Consider the following 10,205-nt stretch of genomic DNA (forward strand, 5'->3'; position numbering starts at 1 on the left):
TTCGGCGTCGTCAGGACTCCTGCCTAGTTGCAAAGGACAAATCAGGATTCTCCTTAAGGCTTGGCAGGAGAATTGGGATGCCTCTCCAGCTGAGGGGGGAGACCAAGGGTCCCTTTCCACGTGCCACAGGAATCCTGGGACTCCTATCAAGTTTCACGAGGAGCCAGGCATCGTCTCCTTTGGAGGCACTGATCTCCGCGTACCTCTGGAGTTTTCAAAGGATGTGAGGCCTCCGGTCGCGATGAGGTGGGGAACTAGGTCTTTCTCTGTGGTTTCCACAGGGGATTCAGACATCCTTTCGTCTTGGGAGATGCAAGACGAGCCTGCATTCAAGTCACTGTAGGGATATCCGGCCTTATTTCGAGTCAGGGCATCGCGGTGTCCATTCCACATGAGACCACAAACTCAGGGGCCCTGTCACATACCTAGAGCTGAGAGAAGCCTCCTCTTGAGGTGCTTGTGGTAAGGTGGTATTCCTCTGGAGTCGAAGCCAGGGACTAACCTCTCATCTCGAGTTGATGTTTCGTCCACGGAGCTCTTTCGTGTTGTTACAGTGACCTCAGGATCCCTCTAGCCTTGAAACAGTGTTCTTGGGGTTTCTCTGGAGTGCCATCAAGGAAATCAAGGCTCCTTTCATGTGTGATGTGCAACACGGAATTGCTCTGCACGCAGTGCAGGGGAATCGGGCCTCATCTCGCCGCGAGGGGGAAGTCTCATGGTTTTTCTCGAGTTGCGGCGCTAACCTGGGGTATATTCTCGAGTTACGACGGGGATGGCCCTTTCACCCACGTGTTTGTTCAGCCACGTTAGGACTCCTGCCCAGTTGCGAGGGACAACTTGGGATTCTCCTCGAGGCTTGGCAGGGCAATTGGGACGCCTCTCCAGCTGAGGCGGGAGACCAAGGGTCCCTTTCCACGTGCCACAGGAATCCTGGGACTCCTATCAAGTTTCACGAGGAGCCAGGCATCGTCTCCTTTGGAGGCACTGATCTCCGCGTACCTCTGGAGTTTTCAAAGGATGTGAGGCCTCCGGTCGCGATGAGGTGGGGAACTAGGTCTTTCTCTGTGGTCTCCACAGGGGATTCAGACATCCTTTCGTCTTGGGAGATTCAAGACGAGCCTGCATTCAAGTCACTGTAGGGATATCCGGCCTTATTTCGAGTCAGGGCATCGCGGTGTCCATTCCACATGAGGCCACAAACTCAGGGGCCCTGTCACATACCTAGAGCTGAGAGAAGCCTCCTCTTGAGGTGCTTGTGGTAAGGTGGTATTCCTCTGGAGTCGAAGCCAGGGACTAACCTCTCATCTCGAGTTGATTTTTCGTCCACGGAGCTCTTTCGTGTTGTTACAGTGACCTCAGGATCCCTCTAGCCTTGAAACAGTGTTCTTGGGGTTTCTCTGGAGTGCCATCAAGGAAATCAAGGCTCCTTTCATGTGTGATGTGCAACACGGAATTGCTCTGCACGCAGTGCAGGGGAATCGGGCCTCATCTCGCCGCGAGGGGGAAGTCTCATGGTTTTTCTCGAGTTGCGGCGCTAACCTGGGGTATATTCTCGAGTTACGACGGGGATGGCCCTTTCACCCACGTGTTTGTTCAGCCACGGCAGGACTCCTGCCCAGTTGCGAGGGACAACTTGGGATTCTCCTCGAGGCTTGGCAGGGCAATTGGGACGCCTCTCCAGCTGAGGCGGGAGACCAAGGGTCCCTTTCCACGTGCCACAGGAATCCTGGGACTCCTATCAAGTTTCACGAGGAGTCAGGCATCGTCTCCTTTGGAGGCACTGATCTCCGCGTACCTCTGGAGTTTTCAAAGGATGTGAGGCCTCCGGTCGCGATGAGGTGGGGAACTAGGTCTTTCTCTGTGATCTCCACAGGGGATTCAGACATCCTTTCGTCTTGGGAGATGCAAGACGAGCCTACATTCAAGTCAGTGCAGGGATATCCGGCCTTATATCGAGTCAGGGCATCGCGGTGTCCATTCCACTTGAAGCTGCAAAATCAGGATCCCTCTCACATACCTAGAGCTGAGAGAAGCCTGCTCCTGTGATGCTTAAGGTAAGGTGGTATTCCTCTGGAGTCGAGGCCAGGGACTAACCTCTCATCTCGAGTTGATTTTTTGTCCATGGGGATCTTTCTTGTTGCTACAGTGACCTCAGGATCCCTCTAGCCTTGAGACAGTGTTCTTGGGGTTTCTCTGGAGTGCCATCAAGGAAATCAAGGCTCATTTCATGTGTGATGTGCAACACGGAATTGCTCTGCACGCAGTGCAGGGGAATCGGGCCTCATTTTGCGGCGAGGGGGAAGTCTCATGGTTTTTCTCGAGTTGCGGCGGGAAGCTGGGGAATATTCTCGAGTTACGACGGGGATGGCCCTTCCACCCACGTGTTTGTTCAGCGACGTCAGGACTGTGCCTAGTTGCAAGGGACAACTCGGGATTCTCCTTGAGGTTTGGCAGGGCAATTGGGACGCCTCTCCAGCTGAGGGGGGAGACCAAGTGGCCCTTTCCACGTGCCACAGGAATCCTGGGACTCCTATCAAGTTTCACGAGGAGTCAGACATCGTCTCCTTTGGAGGCACTGATCTCCGCATTCCTCTAGAGTTTCCAAAGGATGTGAGGCCTCCGGTCGCGATGAGGTGGGGAACTTGGTCTTTCTCTGTGGTCTCCACAGGGGATTCAGACATCCTTTCGTCTTGGGAGATGCAAGACGAGCCTGCATTCAAGTCACTGCGTGGATATCCGAACTTATTTCGAGTCAGGGCATCGCGGTGTCCATTCCACTTGAGGCCGCAAACTCAGGGTCCCTCTCACATACCTAGAGCTGAGAGAAGCCTCCTCTTGAGGTGCTTGTGGTAAGATGGTATTCCTCTGGAGTCGAAGCCAGGGACTAACCTCTCATCTCGAGTTGATTTTTGGTCCACGGAGATATTTTGTGTTGCTACAGTGACCTCAGGTTCCCTCTAGCCTTGAAACAGTGTTCTTGGGGTTTCTCTGGAGTGCCATCAAGGAAATCAAGGCTCCTTTCATGTGTGATGTGCAACACGGAATTGCTCTGCACGCAGTGCAGGGGAATTGGGCCTCATCTCGCGGCGAGGGGGAAGTCTCATGCTTTTTCTCGAGTTGCGGCGGGAACCTGGGGTATATTCTCGAGTTACGACGGGGATGGCCCTTCCACCCACGTGTTTGTTCAGCGACGTCAGGACTCCTGCCTAGTTGCGAGGGACAACTCAGGATTCTCCTCGAGGCTTGGCAGGGCAATTGGGACGCCTTTCCAGCTGAGGCGGGAGACCAAGGGGCCCTTTCCACCAGCCGAAGGAATCCTGGGACTCCTATCAAGTTTCACGAGGAGTCAGGCATCGTCTACTTTGGAGGCACTGATCTCCGCGTAATTCGGGAGTTTTCAAAGGATGTGAGGCCTCCGGTCGCGATGAGGTGGGGAACTAGGTCTTTCTCTGTGGTCTCCACAGGGGATTCAGACATCCTTTCGTCTTGGGAGATGCAAGACGAGACTGCATTCAAGTCACTGCAGGGATATCCGGCCTTATTTGGAGTCAGATCATCGCGGTGTCCATTCCACTTGAGGCCGCAAACTGAGGGTCCCTCTCACATACCTAGAGCTGAGAGAAGCCAGCTCCTGTAGTGGTTGTGGTAAGGTGGTATTCCTCTGGAGTCGAAGCCAGGGACTAACCTCTCATCTCGAGTTGATTTTTTGTCCACGGAGATCTTTTGTGTTGCTACAGTGACCTCAGGATCCCTCTAGCCTTGAAACAGTGTTCTTGGGGTTTCTCTGGAGTGCCGTCAAGGAAATAAAGGCTCATTTCATGTGTGATGTGCAACACGAAATTGCTCTCCACGCAGTGCAGGGGAATCGGGCCTCATTTTGCGGCGAGGGGGAAGTCTCATGGTTTTTCTCGAGTTGCAGCTGGAACCTGGGGTATATTCTCGAGTTACGACGGGGATGGCCCTTCCACCCACGTGTTTGTTCAGCGACGTCAGGACTCCTGCCTAGTTGCAAGGGCCAACTCGGGATTCTCCTTGAGGCTTGGCAGGGCAATTGGGATGCCTCTCCAGCTGAGGGGGGAGACCAAGGGTCCCTTTCCACGTGCCACAGGAATCCTGGGACTCATATCAAGTTTCACGAGGAGTCAGGCATCGTCTCCTTTGGAGGCACTGATCTCCGCGTACCTCTGGAGTTTTCAAAGAATGTTAGTCCTCCGGTCGCGATGAGGTGGGGAACTACGTCTTTCTCTGTGGTCTCCACAGGGGATTCAGACATCCTTTCGTCTTGGGAGATGCAAAACTAGCCTGCATTTAAGTCACTGCAGGGATATCCGGCCTTATTTCGAGTCAGGGAATCGCAGAGTCCATTCCACTTGAGGCCGCAAACTCAGGGTCCCTCTCACATATCTAGAGCTGAGAGAAGCCTCCTGTTGAGGTGCTTGTGGTAAGGTGGTATTCCTCTGGAGTCGAAGCCAGGGACTAACCTCTCATCTCGAGTTGATTTTTGGTCCGCGGAGCTCTTTCGTGTTGCTACAGTGACCTCAGGATCCCTCTAGCCTGGAAACAGTGTTCTTGGGGTTTCTCTGGAGTGCCATCAAGGAAATCAAGGCTCCTTTCATGTGTGATGTGCAACACGGAATTGCTCTGCATGCAGTACAGGGGAATCGGGCCTCATCTCGCGGCGAGGGGGAAGTCTCATGGTTTTTCTCGAGTTGCGGCGGGAATCTGGGTTATATTCTCGAGTTACGACGGGGATGGCCCTTCCACACACGTGTTTGTTCAGAGACGTCAGGACTGTGCCTAGTTGCAAAGGACAACTCGGGATTCTCCTTGAGGCTTGGCAGGGCAATTGGGACGCCTCTCCATCTGAGGCGGGAGACCAAGTGTCCCTATCCACTTGCCACAGGAATCCTGGGACTCCTATCAAGTTTCACGAGGAGTCAGGCATCGTCTCCTTTGGAGGCACTTATCTCCGCGTACCTCTGGAGTTTTCAAAGGATGTGAGGCCTCCGGTCGCGATGAGTTGGATAACTAGGTCTTTCTCTGTGGTCTCCACAGGGGATTCAGACATCCTTTCGTCTTGGGAGATGCAAGACGAGCTTGCATTCAACTCACTGCAGGGATATCCGGCCTTATTTCGAGTCAGGGCATCGCCATGTCCATTCCACTTGAGGCCACAAACTCAGGGTCCCTGTCACATACCTAGAGCTGAGAGAAGCCTCCTCTTGAGGTGCTTGTGGTAAGGTGGTATTCCTCTGGAGTCGAAGCCAGGGACTAACGTCTCATCTCGAGTTGATTTTTCGTCCACGGAGCTCTTTCGTGTTGTTACAGTGACCTCAGGATCCCTCTAGCCTTGAAACAGTGTTCTTGGGGTTTCTCTGGAGTGCCATCAAGGAAATCAAGGCTCCTTTCATGTGTGATGTGCAACACGGAATTGCTCTGCACGCAGTGCAGGGGAATCGGGCCTCATCTCGCCGCGAGGGGGAAGTCTCATGGTTTTTCTCGAGTTGCGGCGCTAACCTGGGGTATATTCTCGAGTTACGACGGGGATGGCCCTTCCACCCACGTGTTTGTTCAGCCACGTCAGGACTCCTGCCCAGTTGCGAGGGACAACTTGGGATTCTCCTCGAGGCTTGGCAGGGCAATTGGGACGCCTCTCCAGCTGAGGCGGGAGACCAAGGGTCCCTTTCCACGTACCACAGGAATCCTGGGACTCCTATCAAGTTTCACGAGGAGTCAGGCATCGTCTCCTTTGGAGGCACTGATCTCCGCGTACCTCTGGAGTTTTCAAAGGATGTGAGGCCTCCGGTCGCGATGAGGTGGGGAACTAGGTCTTTCTCTGTGATCTCCACAGGGGATTCAGACATCCTTTCGTCTTGGGAGATGCAAGACGAGCCTGCATTCAAGTCACTGCAGGGATATCCGTCCTTATATCGAGTCAGGGCATCGCGGTGTCCATTCCACTTGAAGCTGCAAAATCAGGATCCCTCTCACATACCTAGAGCTGAGAGAAGCCTGCTCCTGTGATGCTTGAGGTAAGGTGGTATTCCTCTGGAGTCGAGGCCAGGGACTAACCTCTCATCTCGAGTTGATTTTTTGTCCATGGGAATCTTTCTTGTTGCTACAGTGACCTCAGGATCCCTCTAGCCTTGAAACAGTGTTCTTGGGGTTTCTCTGGAGTGCCATCAAGGAAATCAAGGCTCCTTTCATGTGTGATGTGCAACACGGAATTGCTCTGCACGCAGTGCAGGGGAATCGGGCCTCATTTTGCGGCGAGGGGGAAGTCTCATGGTTTTTCTCGAGTTGCGGCGGGAAGCTGGGGTATATTCTCGAGTTACGACGGGGATGGCCCTTCCACCCACGTGTTTGTTCAGCGACGTCAGGACTGTGCCTAGTTGCAAGGGACAACTCGGGATTCTCCTTGAGGCTTGGCAGGGCAATTGGGACGCCTCTCCATCTGAGGGGGGAGACCAAGTGGCCCTTTCCACGTGCCACAGGAATCCTGGGACTCCTATCAAGTTTCACGAGGAGTCAGGCATCGTCTCCTTTGGAGGCACTGATCTCCGCATACCTCTAGAGTTTTCAAAGGATGTGAGGCCTCCGGTCGCGATGAGGTGGGGAACTAGGTCTTTCTCTGTGGTCTCCACAGGGGATTCAGACATCCTTTCGTCTTGGGAGATGCAAGACGAGCCTGCATTCAAGTCACTGCGTGGATATCCGAACTTATTTCGAGTCAGGGCATCGCGGTGTCCATTCCACTTGAGGCCGCAAACTCAGGGTCCCTCTCACATACCTAGAGCTGAGAGAAGCCTCCTCTTGAAGTGCTTGTGGTAAGGTGGTATTCCTCTGGAGTTGAAGCCAGGGAGAACCTCTCATCTCAAGTTGATTTTTGGTCCACGGAGCTTTTTCGTGTTGCTACAATGACCTCAGGTTCCCTCTAGCCTTGAAACAGTGTTCTTGGGGTTTCTCTGGAGTGATAGCAAGGAAATCAAGGCTCCTTTTATGTGTGATGTGCAACACGGAATTGCTCTGCACGCAGTGCAGGGAAATCGGGCCTCATCTCGTGGCGAGGGGGAAGTCTCATGGTTTTTCTCGAGTTGCGGCGGGAACCTGGGGTATATTCTCGAGTTACGACGGGGATGGCCCTTCCACCCACGTGTTTGTTCAGCGACGGCAGGACTCCTGCCTAGTTGAGAGGGACAACTCGGGATTCTCCTCGAGGCTTGCCAGGGCAATTGGGACGCCTCTCCAGCTGAGGCGGGAGACCAAGGGTCCCTTTCCACGTGCCACAGGAATCCTGGGACTCCTATCAATTTTCAGGAGGAGTCAGGCATCGTCTCATTTGGAGGCACTGATCTCCGCCTACCTCTGGAGTTTTCAAAGGATGTGAGGCCTCCGGTCGCCATGAGGTAGGGAACTAGGTCTTTCCCTGTGGTCTCCACAGGGGAATCGGACATCCTTTCATCTTGGGAGATGCAAGACGAGCCTGCATTCAAGTCACTGCAGGGATATCCGGCCTTATTTCGCGTCAGGGCATCGCGGTGTCCATTCCACTTGAGGCCGCAAACTCAGGGTCCCTCTCACATACCTAGAGCTGAGAGAAGCCTCCTCTTGAGGTGCTTGTGGTAAGGTTGTATTCCTCTGGAGTCGAGGCCAGGGACTAACCTCTCATCTCGAGTTGATTTTTGGTCCACGGAGCTCTTTCGTGTTTCTACAGTGACCTCAGGATCCCTCTAGCCTTGAAACAGTGTTCTTGGGCTTTCTCTGAAGTGCCATTAAGGAAATCAAGGCTCCTTTCATGTGTGATGTGCAACACGGAATTGCTCTGCATGCAGTGCAGGAGAATCGAGCCTCATCTCGCGGCGACGGGGAAGTCTCATGGTTTTTCTCGAGTTGCGGCGGGAACCTGGGGTATATTCTCGAGTTACGACGGGAATGGCCCTTCCACACACGTGTTTGTTCAGCGACGTCAGGACTCCGGGCTAGTTGCGAGGGACAACTCGGGATTCTCCTCGAGGCTTGCCAGGGCAATTGGGACGCCTCTCTGGCTAAGGTGGGAAACCAAGGGGCCCTTTCCACCAGCCACAGGAATCCTGGGACTCGTATCAACTTTCACGAGCAGTCAGGCATCGTCTCCTTTGGAGGCACTGATCTCCGCGTACCTCTGGAGTTTTCAAAGCATGTGATGCCTCTGGTCGCGATGAGGTGGGGAACTAGGTCTTTTTCTGTGATCTCCACAGGGAATTCAGACATCCTTTCGTCTTGGGAGATGCAAGACGAGTCTGCATTCAGGTCACTGCAGGGATATCCGGCCTTATATCGAGTTAGGGCATCGCGGTGTCCATTCCACTTGAGGCCGCAAACTCAGGGTCCCTGTTACATACCTAGAGCTGAGAGAAGCCTGATCCTGTGGTGCTTGTTGTAAGGTGGTATTCCTCTGGAGTCAAAGCCAGGGACTAACCTCTCATCTCGAGTTCATTTTTTGTCCACGGAGCTCTTTCGTGTTTCTACAGTGACCTCAGGATCCCTCTAGCCTTGAAACAGTGTTCTTGGGGTTTCTCTGGAGTACCATCAAGGAAATCAAGGCTCCTTTCATGTGTGATGTGCAACACGGAATTGCTCTACACGCAGTGCAGGGGAATCGGGCCTCATTTTGCGGCGAGGGGGAAGTCTCATGGTTTTTCTCGAGTTGCGGCGGGAACCTGGGGTATATTCTCGAGTTACGACGGGGATGGCCCTTCCACCCACGTGTTTGTTCAGAGACGTCAGGACTGTGCCTAGTTGCAAGGGACAACTCGGGATTCTCCTTGAGGGTTGGCAGGGCAATTGGGACACCTCTCCAGCTGAGGTGGGAGACCAAGTGTCCCTTTCCACGTGCCACAGGAATCCTGGGACTCCTATCAAGTTTCACGAGGAGTCAGGCATCGTCTCCTTTGGAGGCACTGATCTCCGCGTACCTCTGGAGTTTTCAAAGGATGTGAGGCCTCCGGTCGCGATGAGTTGGATAACTAGGTCTTTCTCTGTAGTCTCCACAGGGGATTCAGAAATCCTTTCGTCTTGGGAGATGCAAGACGAGCTTGCATTCAACTCACTGCAGGGATATCCAGCCTTATTTCGAGTCAGGGCATCGCCATGTCCATTCCACTTGAGGCCACAAACTCAGGGTCCCTGTCACATACCTAGAGCTGAGAGAAGCCTCCTCTTGAGGTGCTTGTGGTAAGGTGGTATTCCTCTGGAGTCGAAGCCAGGGACTAACGTCTCATCTCGAGTTGATTTTTCGTCCACGGAGCTCTTTCGTGTTGCTACAGTGACCTCAGGATCCCTCTAGCCTTGAAACAGTGTTCTTGGGGTTTCTCTGGAGTGCCATCAAGGAAATCAAGGCTCCTTTCATGTGTGATGTGCAACACGGAATTGCTCTGCACGCAGTGCAGGGGAATCGGGCCTCATCTCGCGGCGAGGGGGAAGTCTCATGGTTTTTCTCGAGTTGCGGCGGGAACCTGGGGTATATTCTCGAGTTACGACGGGGATGGCCCTTCCACCCACGTGTTTGTTCAGCCACGTCAGGACTCCTGCCCAGTTGCGTGGGACAACTTGGGATTCTCCTCGAGGCTTGGCAGGGCAATTGGGACGCCTCTCCAGCTGAGGCGGGAGACCAAGGGTCCCTTTCCACGTGCCACAGGAATCCTGGGACTCCTATCAAGTTTCACGAGGAGTCAGGCATCGTCTCCTTTGGAGGCACTGATCTCCGCGTACCTCTGGAGTTTTCAAAGGATGTGAGGCCTACTGTCGCGATGAGGTGGGGAACTAGGTCTTTCTCTGTGATCTCCACAGGGGATTCAGACATCCTTTCGTCTTGGGAGATGCAAGACGAGCCTACATTCAAGTCACTGCAGGGATATCCGGCCTTATATCGAGTCAGGTCATCGCGGTGTCCATTCCACTTGAAGCTGCAAACTCAGGGTCCCTCTCACATACCTAGAGCTGAGAGAAGCCTCCTCTTGAGGTGCTTGTGGTAAGGAGGTATTCCTCTGGAGTCGAAGCCAGGGACTAACCTCTCATCTCGAGTTGATTTTTTGTCCATGGGGATCTTTCTTGTTGCTACAGTGACCTCAGGATCCCTCTAGCCTTGAAACAGTGTTCTTGGGGTTTCTCTGGAGTGCCGTCAAGGAAATCAAGGCTCCTTTCATGTGTGATGTGCAACACGGAAT

This window comes from Cervus elaphus, chromosome 9 (genome assembly GCF_910594005.1).
Source record: "Cervus elaphus chromosome 9, mCerEla1.1, whole genome shotgun sequence".
Lineage (NCBI taxonomy): Eukaryota > Metazoa > Chordata > Mammalia > Artiodactyla > Cervidae > Cervus > Cervus elaphus.